This window comes from Chlorocebus sabaeus, chromosome 10 (genome assembly GCF_047675955.1).
Source record: "Chlorocebus sabaeus isolate Y175 chromosome 10, mChlSab1.0.hap1, whole genome shotgun sequence".
NCBI lineage: Eukaryota > Metazoa > Chordata > Mammalia > Primates > Cercopithecidae > Chlorocebus > Chlorocebus sabaeus.
The window spans coordinates 77,716,124-77,731,778 of NC_132913.1; the positions used below are offsets into that span (position 1 = coordinate 77,716,124).

At 41.4% G+C, this 15,655-nt stretch overlaps 1 protein-coding gene across 3 annotated transcripts in view; it reads left to right on the plus strand.

Moving 5' to 3' along the window:
- Nucleotides 1-327: 327 nt before the first annotated feature.
- Nucleotides 328-15,655, plus strand: part of MFSD6 (major facilitator superfamily domain containing 6) — an 87,096-nt gene continuing 71,768 nt past the window's right edge. For 2 of the 3 annotated variants that reach the window (XM_007965655.3, XM_007965652.3), the window contains exon 1: nucleotides 328-598. The gene's annotated coding sequence lies outside the window, so the exon portion shown is untranslated. Of the gene's footprint in view, nucleotides 599-1,054; nucleotides 1,161-15,655 lie in introns of those variants that run through there. The other variant, XM_007965653.3, reaches the window with a different exon arrangement.

Below are 15,655 nucleotides of genomic sequence, written 5' to 3' on the forward strand. Positions count from 1 at the left end.
TTAGTACATTTTCCCCCACCTTTCCTGGCCGGTACTCATTGCCTGGGGGCTCAGCGGGAGCCGCGTGGGGACGGGGGTGGGGGGCGGGGGTGGAGAGTGGGAAAGGGATGGAGCCTCGCCCAGTGCTTTCGCCTCCTCAGCGAGCTCCCCCGGCCCGGCTGGGTTCAGGAGTCCCTCGGGGCCGCCGGGGCGGGCTAGAGGCCGGCAGCGGGCGGTCGACGCATCCGCCGCCGCCGCCGCCGCCGCAGGAGGCGGAGCGCTGCACCTGGCGGCCGGTCCTCGGCGCCCGGCCCTGAAACGGGTCCAGCCGGTAGTGAGCAGCGGCGACTGTGAGGCCCGGGCCGGGGAGGAGCCGCAGCGGGAGAGAAGGTCGCGCAGGCGGGAGCGCTGGGCCCTCCGCCTCCGTGGCCCCACCCGGTCCGCATCCCTCGCCGCGCCCCGCCCAGCCCGCCGCAGCCCCCAAGGAGCGCGCGAGCAGCCCGGGATGGTGCGCGCTGCCCCGACAGCCGCCTCCCCGGGGCCCCGAGCCACCGCCCCGCGCTCCGGGGACAGGGTTCCCCGCGCCCCGCGCAGCTGAGCGCTGCCGCCGCCGCAGCAGGTGAGTCGGGCCCGGAGTGCGGAGAAGGGGCTCGCAGACCCGCCCTGGCCTCCCCCGCCCCGGACGGGCCCAGCCGGAGGGCGGGGAGGCACCTCAGCCGCGCACACCTGCTGCCGGGAAAGGGGCTTCGTGGCCGGGGCTCGGAGACGAGCGTGCGCCGCTGTCTCTGCTCCGGGCCTCGCTCACCCGCCGCTCCCTCCCTCCCTCCCCCGCCTTCCGTGTCGGGTGTCATCTTTGTGGGGTGCTGGGGGAGGCTGCCGCCTGCGCCCCCAGCGTGCCGGGTGCTGGCAGCACTTCCGCAAACGTAATTGGAGTCGGGAAAACAAAGGCGCTGCCCAGGGAGCCCTCGCCGGGCGCCCGCAGCTGCTGCCGCGGGTGGGGACGGGGCGGCCGGGGGGCGCAGATGCCCGGGTCCTCCTCCACCGAGGCCGACCTGCGCCTTCGCTGTAAACATCCCTGGGAGAAAGGAGGAGGTGAGAACCTCCCTCCACACAGCCCCAGTGACAAGGACGTGGCCAGTTGTGTGGCAGGAGGAGGAAATTGACAACGTCTGCCCTCCCAGGTGAATAAATACAGAAAAAAAAACCTCTCCCCTGCCTGCCACCATCCTAGCAGACATCCCCCTCTTCGTGCTTTACTTCCACTTGGTCTAACAGGTCTCTGGAGCCCTTTTGAGATACTACTGGGGGTTGCTAGTCTTTCTGAGTCATATTTATTGCCCATAGAGCAATTTTCCTGCAAATTTAGGTAAGATGGCAGAAAATTACAAACGCAACGTTCCCCCTCATTAATCCCATCCCCACAGGGACAGGTGGGTTAATTACCCTTATGCATTCGCAACCACCGACGTTTCTTTTCATCCAAAAAGATTGAATAAGCACCTCACAGAACTACTGGAACATATAATACCTTGCTTATTAGTGTGCAAAAGACTTAAAGAGTTGAAGTTGTAATCTCAACTGGTATCTGAATAGCTGTGTGTCCTTGGGCATGTCACATCTTCCTGTTTTCTCACATGGAAAAGAGGATGGTTGGATAGTATAGTGGCCAAAATTTCCCCTAATCCTTCTAGAAGTGCATGATTTTCTAGAAATATAACCTCTTAAGTATAGATAAATGTGAAGGGTAGGTGGACATAAAGTTGACTAAAATATGTAATAAAAGGAGATGTGTACTTGGTAGGTCCTTTCCCCAAGTCGTGGGCACTAGCCAGCTAAAAGTGTATGCATCTGTTTTAGCCTTGTTAAGTGAAAGAGGATAGGATCCTCTTCTTTGGGAAGCATGGCTTTTGATACGTCAAGCTGCTAGCAGAGGTGGAGGATATTGTCAGTTATTTAGTGGTAGTCAGATGGCTTATATTTATCACAAGGTGTAAGTAAAATTTAGGATTGCTTAGGGGAAGGATGGGACATTGTTAATGAGCCCAATGCAAGATGCTCTGGGGAAATAGGAGGAGAGAGCATCACTTCAATAATGCAATAAAGCTACTAAGTAGTTGTGTGTCCTTCATGTTTACAGCAGCTTATTTCTAAGGCACTTTCCATGTCTATACAAATATAAAAGCATGAAGGCAAATAAAACAGACAAAAACCAGAGTTCACAGGTATTTTGTGGTGTTGAAAGTATGGGAGCACCAATTCCATCATATATGGTGTCTGGATTATTAACAGTATTAAGACATTTTTTGAGTACTTATTATGTTCAAGACACCATCTTAAACATTTAATATTTAAATCTCTATAAGATAAGTATTTCCCCTAGTTCTGTGCATGACAAAAGGGAAGCTTAGAAGGGTTAAGCAACTTACACAAACCACATAATCAGTAAGAGGTAGAGTTAGATTTGACCTCATGTGTCTGGCTCCAAAGCCCAGGAAATTTCCACATGGTGTCCCTCCCTAATCAGAACCCATTAAGTCTCTCCACCTATGCAGATGCCTTCCTTAGCTTCTTGCCCTTGAAAATTAACTTCATTTCAATGTACATGTATTACTTATGTTAACATTTAGCCATGTAGGGTAATTTATGTATTTATTATGTATGTATATTAATGTGTGTATGTTTACCGTTTTGTCCTCATCAGTTACAGATTGAAGGCAATATGAGGCTGACAGGTTTTTTTTTGTTTTACTTCCTCTGACAGTAAATCTTAATTTGGCAATCTCATTGTAGGGAAAGGAAGAAATGCAATAAATGTGTGTCTGCTAGCTATTTTGTACATTGGCTGAAAAATCAAGATGCTGTATATTACATGAAAAAAATGGCCAGGCGACATGGCTCATGCCTGTAATCCCAGCATTTTGGGAGGCCGAGGCAGGTGGATCACGAAGTCAGGAGTTCAAGACCAGCCTGGCCAAGATGGTGAAACCCCATCTCTACTAAAAATACAAAAATTAGCTGGGTGTGGTGGTAGGCACCTGGAATCCCAGCTACTTGGGAAGCTGAGGCAGAGAATTGCTTGAACCAGGGAGGCGGAGGTTGCAGTGAGCCGAGATCACACCACTGCACTCCAGCCTGGGCGACAGAGCGAGACTCTATCTCAAAAAAAGAAAGAAAGAAAGAAAGAAAAAACAAGCTTCAGAAGAAATGTATATACATTTGTTTAAACCTGCATACAGGCACACATATACCTTTTGTCCCCAAACTGTTGACAGTAGTTTTTTTTTTTTTTTTCAGACGGAGTCTCGCTCTGTCGCCAGGCTGGAGTGCAGTGGCTCGATCTCGGCCCACTGCACCCTCCTACTCCCGGGTTCAAACTAATCTCCTGCCTCAGCCTCCTGAGTAGCTGGGATTACAGGCGCATGCCACCATGCTCAGCTAATTTTTGTAGTTTTAGTAGAGATGGAGTTTCATCATGTTGACCAGGATGGTCTCCATCTTCTGACCTCGTGATCCCCCCGCCTAGGCTTTCCAAAGTGCTGGGATTACGGGCATGAGCCACTGCGGCCAGCCGACAGTGGCTATCTTAAGGAAGTGAGACAAGGTGGAGAAAAGAGGATGTTTTTGCTTTTTACCTTATAAAGTTATGTTTGGGCTTAAAATTTTGTTTTTGGAACAAGCATGTGTTACGTTATTATATAAACTAAAAAGGAAGAAGACTAGAATTAATTGACTTTATAACAATCCAAAGTAAGATAAAATTGAATGTGCCTACACTCTAATGTTAGGAAAGTGAAATGAGACTCAGGAGATGAAAGTGAAAGGTGGCATACTGAGAATTGGGGGGCAAAGGGTATAGAGTCTCAGGTGACTGGCTTTTCCTTTTTCTAACAGTAACTGTAGCATATTCTACAACTCCTCAGTTTTCCTCCTCAATAAGAATGCTTTGGAGCATACACAATTTATCTGCTTGATTAGGGGTGATAAGAATTTCTTTCTTCCTGGTCTTGCTAGTGGTGGCTGTCTTTGGACGCATGATTGTTCTGTACAGAACAATCTGGTAGAAGGTAGGAGTTGGAGAAACCAATTTACCTGCTGTGTCATCTCATGAAATTATGGTATTCTGGATGAGTTTAGGTGTAATATTTTTAGTAACAATTTAGGAGCAGCAGGTTATCAAGTTAATCTAATCTGATGCATATGTACTTGTTAAATGCCGTCCCACAGTTCTATCAAATTCTGTGTAAAATTAACAAAAACCACTGCTTAGAATCCTTAAAAATTAATAGATTTCCCTGCCCAGACTTAGAAATCCAGAGCCGTAATACATTCAGACTTTTCAGAATCAAGAAAACACATGCTTAAACTTGGTTAATTATCATTGTGGTAGTAGGTAATCTTAAGAAAGAGAGAATTGTAAAAGTATTTTACAGAAGAGATATTCTCACAATTTTAGGTATTATCCAACATTTCATTTTAGGTTCCAATTATGTTTTAGGCAGAAGGAAATCTCAATCTTTTAATTTAGGAAACTTTGTTTAATAAGTTATCTTTAAAGGCAGAAATCAAGTGCAGAGTCCTACCCTAGTACAAAGCCAGTTTGGGTAAAATTTGTTTCTCAAACTCAACTAACATGGCATTTCTCTGGGCACAGCATTTTTGATTCCTGGGAAAAGCAAACACACACATCTGATGTGAATTCTGTGTGGGGCAATGAAAACACCTTAATGCCTCCACCAAGAACATTCCCTTTGAGTTTATAATTCCTCCATGTTTAATTATCCAACATTAGCTATCTGTTCCCATTTACTCTGCTGGCATTTTGGGGGTGAGAGGGGCTTGTGTCAGCCTGATTTTTTTTTCCTGAATTCTGAATGATACATTATCCAGTACTTAACCCCACCGCTGGATTCAGTAACATTTGCTTTGTAGCTGTTTTTGATTGCCCACATTTGGATGATATTTATTTACTGTTTTTGCAAAATGGCATTGTCTCAAGTTGGCTGGGCAACTTTTGGAAACTACCAGTCATTTGTTCAGACAAGTGATGTTTGATTTGTTGTGCAGAGGCCAAAACGGAAAAGCCGAACAAATAATAAATAATTACAAACACGGAACACCTAAACCTTAAGTCTATAAATTAATATGTGCCTGCTATAGATACTGGTTGCTACGTTACGGCTTTAAAAAGAGCACAGCCTCCCAAACCCCCACCTCTACCTCAGCATCAACAAAAACTACATCCCAATGTTGTATGTGTTCAAAGTAGCCTCTGTCTACCTTGATCCATTATGATGTAAATCTAGCTGAGCCACGTGTTGATGACTGTGTTGAAGAGATGTGAGTGAGAGTTCTGTATTACCTTGTGACCTGGTGGTCCTGCTGCATTTTAGAATGGGAGGGGTGGGATAGAATGCGAGAGAATAGGGCAAAAATGGGAAGAAATTTAGCAGGTTTTTAAACCATGTTCAAGAGATGTGGGAAAAATTGAATTAAGAGGGGCAGAGATGGCTTTCTTTGACATTCGTTGCGGAGCATGTTTTAGAATGAGAGACCAATTCAGGAAACACTTGGCAAGTACAAAACAGGAAAGTCCAACTCTGAATGACTCTGAGGAAATGTTTGGAAGCATTTTGATCTGAGACCAAGAGTGGGATGGGAGAAAGAGAGGGAAAGACAGGGACACTATGAATCAGCAGTGGGCAGAGGGAGCTCTGGTGTGTGGCTGTGAGGAGGATAAAAAGGAAGCACTGGTGCTGCCTGAACAAGCCCGATGTGTGGGTTAACCGTGCCAAAGGAAAGTGAGTGACGAGCCTGGACTGGTAGTTAGCAGTCTGTGTTGGTTATGTAGAGAGACTTTCCTCCACAGGCAGGTGCACTCCACTCTGCACGGGGTCTGCTCTCTCTGAGCTCCAATAAACCAATGTACCGTGAGCCCTGCTATACTGTGGGGTGAAGAGGAGAGACATGGCAGGTAGGGCCCAGGATTCCAGGACAAACTGAGCAGTGGAGCAGTGGCAGGAGTGAGTCCCTATGAGTCATGCTGGGAATTCTTCACTGTTCAGGGCACTTTTAGGGACAAAGTTAAAGTAGAACATACTTGGCCTCAAGGTACACACGTTTCTGTCATGTAGGGCAAAGGAAGAAGCCACCACACAAAACACATAAAGCAGAATCATACAAAGTGACATGCATGCTGCCTCTGACTTTTAAGGAGTACTGTGTTCCTGGAGCCTATCTGGCCAGTGGGGTGGTGGGGGGAGAGAGAGCATCAGGATAAATAACAAATCATGTGGGGCTTAATACTTAGGTGATGTGTTGGTAGGTGCTGCAAACCACCATGGCACATGTTTGCCTATGTAACAAACCTGCATGTCCTGCACATGTATCCTGGAATATAAAATAAAGAAGTGCTGTGTTCTTGATGAACATGCTCCAGTTCAGCAAAGGCAAGCTTCTTTAGCTATCATAGAGTGCCTTTCTTAATTCTATTTCAAAATCATGCCTGTGCAATTGTGTTTAACTAATGAACAAATATGCCCCAATTCACATTTATAAGGGAGTGTAAATAAAAGACTTTATTATCGTTCTTTTGAATGAGTAAACATGACACACGTTTCAATTTTATTTTCTGTGTAATGAGGCTCCCTGTTAAAGTTGTGTATGTCTTTTAAGAGTGTCTCGAAGTCCTTGGGACAGTCCCTTTCAATTGTGTATACTGAGAAGCACGAGGCATTAGATGAATGATCAGACCTCAATTTAATAACTCTATAATTTTTCAGGAACTCCTGGAACAAGGACATCCCAGTTGTCACTCAAATGTTTTATATTTAAAATAATTCCTTTTTAAGTGTATATTTTTAAAGTGATAAATAATAATTTTTTTTTTTTTTTTTTTTTTTTTTTTTTTTTTTTTTTTTTTTTTGAGGCGGAGTGTAGCTCTGTCGCCCAGGCTGGAGTGCAGTGGCCGGATCTCAGCTCACTGCAAGCTCCGCCTCCTGGGTTCACGCCATTCTCCGGCCTCAGCCTCCCGAGTAGCTGGGACTACAGGCGCCCGCCACCTCGCCCGGCTGGTTTTTTGTGATAAATAATAATTTTTTAAAAATCCAGCCAAGTAAAAGAAAAATATTAAATAGGTCCAAATTTTACTACTCAGAGATAATCCCTGATAACATTTTGGTGTCATTTTCATCGAGTCTTTTTCTAAAATACATTTTATTTGAACCACATAGATTTACAAATATAAACTGTACTGTATCTAGAGGTTTGTGTCCTGCTCTTTCATTTAACATGATGCATTTTCCCAAGTAGTTAAGTTCTATTTTCCCATCATATGGATATAAGATTTTTTTTTCTATATAGCTTATTTACCTATTTTCACTATAACTTATTTAACTGTCCTTATTATCGATCACTTACTTTGTTTCAGTTGTGATTATTGTGAAAACTGTTGCAATAAAAATCTTTACATTTAAGTCTTTGCTTTTCAGAAAGTTTATATTTTTACTCTCAGTAAATGACAGAGCCTGTCAATTCTCATACTCACCAGCATTGAATATTTCCATTTAAAAAATTATTGGTATGGTATGTATTTTCAAGTATCTATCTTTTTTATTTATTTATTTTTTTTACAGACAGGGTGTCTCTCAGTTACCCAGGCTGGAGTGCAGTGGTGTGATCCTCGTTCACTGCAGCCTTGAACTCCTGGGCTCAAGTTATTCTCCTGCCTTGGCCTCCTGAGTAGCTAGAACCACAGGTGTGAACCACCATGCCTGACTCATTAAAAAAAAATTTTCTGACATGGGATCTTGCTTAACAGCCCATGCTGGTCTTGAACTCCTGGCTTCAAGCGGTCCTGCCACCACTGTCTCCCAAAGTGCTGGGATTACAGATGTGAGCCACTGTGCTCAGCCACTTTTTTCTTTTATGGGCTAAGTAATAAACCTTTTTCTGAAAGTAATTATATCATTAGAATTGATAGCTTATGGTAATTCTCAAGTTATCAGAACCCTAATAGCAAAATAAAACAATTTTAAATTACATATATGGGAATGTACTAAGGATATAAATTATTCTTTTAGACTGTAGCACATTTAGGGGATGTAAGTAAAAATAACTGATGATAGTCCAGGGCTACAGGAAAGTGTTATAAACCTTGAGATCTATATTCTGGTCTCAATTGTAAACTCATAAAAGTTCTGAGAAAGAAGCACCCACACATTTCTGTTTAAACTGCCTTGTGTATAGATTGTGCTTTCTTTAACCTTCTTAACTTCCTGAGTGTCTAATAGTGTTGAAATAGCCAAGTGATAGCAGCAATCTTGAATAAGCATTTATCAAGGACCCATTATAAATATGGTATTAATCTAATGCATATACTAGAACTACAACCTAATGTTATATTACTAATACCCAGAGTTGTGCTTTTGTTTCTCATTATAATTCTTATTTTTCAGTCTTATTTTTCTGTGTTCCTAGGATTTTTAGATTTTGGACTTATAATCCTATACTAATTGTATTTACCTAAGTTCTTTTCTGAAAAGATTGTGTATTTGTGTATAAAAGAGGGATTCACATAAGTAGGTATAAAAACAAAACAAACCTTTCAAATTGAATTGTAATTTTTTCTTTTAAAAAAGTGTACATTCGGTCTAAATTGTTTCTAAAGTATGACAAACTATAATTTATTGAGGAAATCTTTCTGTGAAACCTTAAATAACTGCTTTCAATCGCCAAGCTTTTAAAAATCCTTTGTTTTATGCTATGAAAAGATAAGAAATCTGAGATTTCCCAAATTAGTTTCCTGGTAAAGAAACAAATCTTGTGTATTAAAATAGTAGATAATTTTATACGGAGACAGCTTTCAAATGGTAAGTGTTAACTTGCTATGGCCTGTGATGGTGCTGATCAAGTTCGGGACTTTCTCTTTCCTCTCTTCTGCTAATGTTTTACCTGTCCTATCACTTATAAGGAATCTGAAGACACCATTTTAATGTTACAGCATTCCCAGGCTCCCACATGTCATAGCTGTGCTTTTAGGGTGTCCTGAGAAAATGCATAATGATAGAAAGCTAATAAGAATTGCATTAATGTTTATGAGAGAAATAAATGTATGATGGTAGCACCAATGTACATTTGAAAATCAGTTCAATGTATGTATTTAAGTGTGACATATAGTTAGGGCTATCAGAGAACCCTGGCAATAACTCCATGGTTCTCACATGTTGGAACCATTGCCCTGGAGGAAGCCAGTGGCTGCGGATCCCAGGCATGCTGCTGTGGCTCGCCGCTCTAGGGGAGTGAGTAGGTCCTGAAGCTCGGGGTGGGGGTGCCTTGGTGAGATGTGTTGCTGGCATCCCAGACTGAAAAGTAGGAAGAATTTCCCCTTAAAAAGTATGCACTCTGGGAGGTTGCAGTGTACCAAGATCGTGCCATTGCACTCCAGCCTGGGCAATAGAGTGAGACTCTGTCTCCAAAAAAACAAAAAACAAAAAACAAAAAAAAAGTATGTACTCTGTGACCCTCAGCTTCTTAGCACTGTTAGTTCAGTTAACTTGGGTACTCTTGCTATTTGTAATATTATTTCAATGTGGAAAGGGTTTTAAGTTTCAGTAATTGAAATACAGTGAATATTGGAAACCTTGCCTTTTCATTAATTTGGTTACCCTGAACAAACAATTTTGTTGCCCCACCTGGCTAATGATACTTGTTTAGAAATAGATGAATGTACATTACTGTCACAAAGCTTCTGTGACCCCCTTAAATCCCTACATTGTATTCCTTCTTAACAAATAAATGCAGAGTACCAGCAGCAAATTCAATTAATTTCACTTTGTATCTTGAACATCTATGGAATTCTTTTGTTGGAGAAACAAGATATAAATATCTTTTCTAAAAAAAAATTTTTTTTCACTCTGTAATGTGAACCGTTACTTGTTCCTCCTGCTGGGCTTGTTCTAAGACAGGAAGCTTATTTGAAAGGTAGAAGGAAATGAAGTTCTGGGGCCTGCTTCAAATTTATATTATAAATTATGCTATATTGGCACAATATTTAATCAGGAGTCTAAAACTAATAAATAGGAATCTGCTTCATGATGACTAATAAGGTCTGAAGAACCTAAATTATACATTTTTAATTGGCATTTAATTATTTTCTTCCACAAAGTGAAAGTGAAAATCGAGTTGGTCTTTATTACTAAAGCCACTTTTATGGTTATAAGCTATTTCCTCCAACCCTTATGAGATCAAAATAATTTGTTCCTTTTTCACCCTGTTAGCAGGTTGAAAGTAAATGTTAGAGAGGATTTCAGGTCCTTTCTTTCAGATTTATGATGTTACAAATATAAGTAAAATGTTTCCACAGAAGATTTTATTTTAAATGAATAGTTATTTCTTTCCTGGAAATAATGAATTATCATTCCAGTCCATAATACAATAGTGCGTTCTCCAGTGAACCAGTGCCTCACAGCCCCCCATCAGGCTGTAGACATGAAAACAGACATGAGCATAAATTCATGAGCATAGATGGATAAAATGCTGGCCCAGTTCAAGGGTGGTGCCAAATAATTCTGGGAAAAGTGCTTTTGGCATAATTGCAAAGTAAGACCCAGAGTTTTAATGAAATAGCTGGAATAAAACTACAACTACCACCAACACCAAATGTTCGTATGTTGCTTTTACATTAACAGAATTGCTTTCTCATACTTTATTTCATTTAAGCTCTAGAGCCCTTCTGGGAGTTAATTGACTTAAGTTTGTATGGAAAAGGAGGCTTAAAGAGGCACTGATTTATCAAAGCCGGGGGACGAAACTGGGACTTCTTTTTGACTCTACTTCCTAAAATTAATTTTTGATCATGTTAAACTTTAATAAACATTATATATTGTCATCAGGTGCTTGTAAAAAATAAACAGTATTGAGGGCTTACAGGGGTAAAGGGCAATACGTTATATACTAGATTCCTCCCTTGAGGGTTATACAGTCTTGTTGGGCAGATGAGATATCTGTAAAAAGATAGCAATAAAATTACCTATAAATCCTACAGTAGATGTGAGAACAATCTCTAGAAGTAGAGGAAGGAGTCAGGAAAATGTTTCCAGTGTATTGTATTTCCAGATGTTATGAAAGGTCCATTAGATATAGTGAATTCATAAAGTACTGTTTGTTCTGAAATGATGCCATCACAGGACTTCAGTACTGGATCATAAACGATAAGATCAGTACACCAAAATGAAAGTTCAGATGTTGGGAAATCCTTAGCAAGGTTGCAGTAGCAAAACCCTGCCATCTATTCATCCTTTAAGATTGGCTTGAGGCTCCACCCCAGAGACCCTCTGTGTACCTCACCTGTGCTTGCTCCTGTTTGAAACATTTAGCACGGGGTGTTGTAATTGTGTGTGCCCCCGTCTTCTTCTCGCCTCTGGGTGTCATGACAGGGACTGTGTGGCCTCCAGCATGTGTCCTACCTACTAGTGGGTGCTCGATCTATAGCTGTAGGGTTTTTTTGGTTGTTCAAATGCATGTCTTTTTTTCAGTATAATTCCATTGTATTTTGTGTTCTGTCATCCCTCAGCCTGATATTCAAGGCCCTGTGCCGTCTGTTGCTGTCTGGGTGGCCTCATATGCCCTTTAGTCCTGGAATAAATCTTTTATGGATCCTCTGCTGCCTTTTCTTTCCTCTACCCTGGAATAGTTTTCCCACTCATCTTTGCCTAAGTGAATCCTGCCCATCTTTCAGGGTTCAGTTTAAGCCCCTCATTTTCCTGACAACCCCTGTCTGAAGTATGGACACCCTACTTGGAACTCCGAAAGCATGCCTAATGTCCCTAATATCTTTTAGTTAATAAATTATATAGGACTATGTGGCTTTTATTCCATTATTCTGACTTTTCATTTAACCCTTTAGTGGGGGGTGTGTGTGTGTGAGTGAGAGAGAGAGAGAGGTGTTTTAGGTTTATCTTGTCAATGACAAACCAAGTCTTTGAAGCCTAAGACCTAATTTTTGGCATCCGTGTCTCATAGTTATACAGTGCACTGAGAGTCACACCTGCTAAGAGCAGCACTGTTACTCATTCCCTATGTGACTTTGGGCTGGTTATTTGCCTTCTCTCTGCCATAGGTTCCTCATCTGTAAAACTGGGAAAGTAATCATTTCCACCCCAGAGAACTGTTATGAGGATGAAATGAGGTAATACATGCCAGGGTCATCGCAAGTGTTACTTAAGTGTTGTTGTAGTTGGTAATAGTATGATAGTATAGCTCACTGAATCCCTGTTAAAGTGCAAATATGTTGTTAAGATGGGGCAACCAAGGTTGTGGATCAGCTTTTCTGTGATCTAGCACTCAGGTTTTACTAGGAGCCTGAGAAGGTCCACCAAGAATGACAAGAGTGGTTGGGCGCAGTGGCCCACAGCTGTAATTCCAGCACTTGGGGAGGCTGAGGCAAATGGATCACTGGAGCCCAGGAGTTCAAGACCAGCCTGGGCAATATAGTGAGACCCTGTCTCCACAAACAACTAAAAAGAATAGCCAAGTGTGGTGGTGTATGCCAATAGTCCCAGCTACTTGGGAGGCTAAGGTGGGAGGATCACTTGAGTCCAGGAGGTTGAGGCTGCGGTGAGCTGTGATTGTGCCACTGCACTCCAGCCTGGGGGACAGAAGGAGACCCTGTCTAAAAACAAAAAGGAAAAAAAAAAGAATGACAAGGGTGCCAGGCTTTAGTTGCTGGGAGGAGTTTCAATCCCAATGGAATGCTGCTAGTAGCAGCTCTGGGGAGCTCGTGGGCAGTGCTGAGTGCCTGGAGGGCTGAAGCTGGAAACTGGGCTGACAGGGCTCAGACTAGTTTTGTTTCTTTCATCATTTTGCTTTGCCATAAAGGAACCATGTCAAAATACTCTGAAAGGAAAAGGAAGATTCCAAAATAGTCATTCATCTTTGCACAGACCAGTGCCCTTGTAGCCTATGTGACTGTTATAAAACTAACCTTATATGTATTTTTCATGACGTTGGCTAAATGTCTAGCAGATGCTAAAGCAATCCTGATGGAAAAATAAAGATCTATGGGAATTGACCTTGTACACTGTATCTCTGGAAGAAGCTCTATCCCAGAAGAAGCCGGGGGTTGAACTGAATGTGCAAGTGCGGTGTGTGAATATCTAGATTCTAACGCTCTTTTGCAGTGGTTTCCCTATGTCTATACTGGTCATAATTGCAGCAGTAGTTAAGAGTCCAGCTCTGGGACTCATGTTTCCCAAAGGCATTGAGAATGTTGGCCAATAACAGTTGACAAGACAGAGCTATCTGCAAGGGTTTGAGAAGTCAATTTCCCTGCTTTGCAGCTTCAGTCCTCGTCACTAGGCAACACTGAGTTATGATGGCCACGGCACAAGATATGATGGTCCCTTTTGTGGTATCCAGGGATTGTTTGCTCTCCATCACTGACAATTATATCACTGCTATGTTATAGCACACATTCTCATCTTGTTTGTAAACCTAACATTTGGCAATTATTCCAAATAATGTATTTGATCTCAGGGTTTCTTTCTTCAAAAGTTGAATCCGTTTTCATACTCTCATATATTTGTGGATAACTCGATACATGAGCAGTTTTGATTTAAATACATAATAAAGAAAGCTATCAGTTTTAAAAAGAATGATTTCATTGCCTCTCATCAATAATTCAGAAGTACCTGCTGTTTGAATGACTCAGTGTAGGTACTGGTACGATAGCTTTCCAGGTTTTAGAAGTCTGTGTTATGTTTTCACAGTAGTGGTATTGATTACTATCATTAGACTGTTCTAAGTGAGAAGACTTCAGCTTTCCTAAAAAGTAAACAAAGCCTTCCTTATCCGATTAGGATTAACTGCAAACCTGCAATAGAGAATATTTCCCAGAGAAGGTCATAAAGTTAATTGTGTATATAATTAGAAATGTCTTCTTAACTCTGTGTTTTCAAGTTTTTTTTTTTTAATGTTAAGACTCAGACATTAAAAATAAAATATTAACTGAATTGATTCATGTTCATTGCTCACTGTCTTAGTTTGCTCAGGCTGCTATAACAAAATACCATATATAGACAGGGTTGCTTGAACCACAGTTTATTTCTCACAGTTCTGGAGACTGAAAAGTCCGACATCAAGGTGCGAGTAGGCCCTGTTCCTGTTGAGGGCCCTCTTCCTGGCTACCAGATAGCCGCCTTCTTGCTATGTGGGTAGAGAGAGAGTTGCCTCCTCTTATAAGGGCATTAATCCCATCAGAAAGGTACTATCTCATGACCTCTTCTCAACCTAATTACCTCCAAACGGGGCTACCTCCAAATACCATCATACTGGGGTTTAGGGCTTCAACTTACTAATTTTGGAGGGGCTGCAGACATTCAGTCCATATCAACCTCTCAATAAACAAAATCTCCTTTCACTTTATAAACAGATTGTCTCATCCAGCATATAAATATTTTTACTACTCTTTGTACTTGTTCTGTCATTCCTTATGACAAATTGAATATAATCCACTTCAACCAAAGATGCCCTACATTGGGATATACTTGTTTTTGGTTTCTTTTTGTCCCTGATCCTGTGGTTACACTTTATTTATTATGCTTTATTTCATAACTGTGTTTATAATGTGATTTCTCCATGATTTGGTTCCTTTTCACCAAAATCTAAATATGACCTGAACATATTGAGTAAAAAAAAATAATGTCCTGGATTTAAACAGTTTTGTTTGTCTTTTGAGATTTGAAATTCATATAAAAGTTACTGAGTATGACATTTATATATGAGATACTGAATGGCATTACAGAAACATTTCCATAACGACTTTGAATTTGTTGATACTGTGAGAACTACTTAACATCTGGACTTATGTAACCAGAGAAACCTTGTGTAACCTTATGATACTAAAAAATCATTTGCATAAGGTGGAGAGGAAAGAATATTTTGGGAGAAAGTCACTCATCAAGGTTTACGTCAATGTTTTAATGTAAGATATTTCCATTTTTGAATCAGCACATGGGCATCAGTTCTTCATCATCACTTGGACAATTCAGGAAATTATGCCTGTTAAAGAGGACTTTGTGTCCTTCTCTGATCTACCTGGTGAAGATTCAGCAGATGATTTATGTAGAATAATTAATTAAAGTCCACTCTAAGGCCCCTAATTAGAATTGATACAGTCAAACATTCTGTACAACTCTGAAAAATATTTAGTTAGTGATAGAAGGGTGTTAGTAGTTGGCTTTAATGTCATTTGTAAAGACAAAACTCACATGACTGCATATTTCTTTCTTAGTTTTCATTTTTAAAATGATAGTTATAGATATATGAAGTTAAAAAAAGAACATGTTTACAAGGTTTTTTACAAACCAAAACAAAAAACAGACTTCTGTGCTCTTTTTATTTCTCCTCCCAGAGGCAACTACTTTTTCTGCAATTATTTTGATATTCACCTGTCTATTTATTTGAGACATGTCTCGCCCAAGGCTGAGTGCAGTGGTATGATCATAGCTCACTGTGTCCTGGGCACCTCAGCCTCCCAGGTAGCTAGGACTGCAAGCATGCACCACCATACCCAACTAACTTAAAAAAAATTTTTTTTTTAGAGATGGGATCTCACTATGTTACCCAGACTGGTTTTGAATTCCTCACCTCAATTGATCCTCTTGCCTTGGCCTCCCAAAGT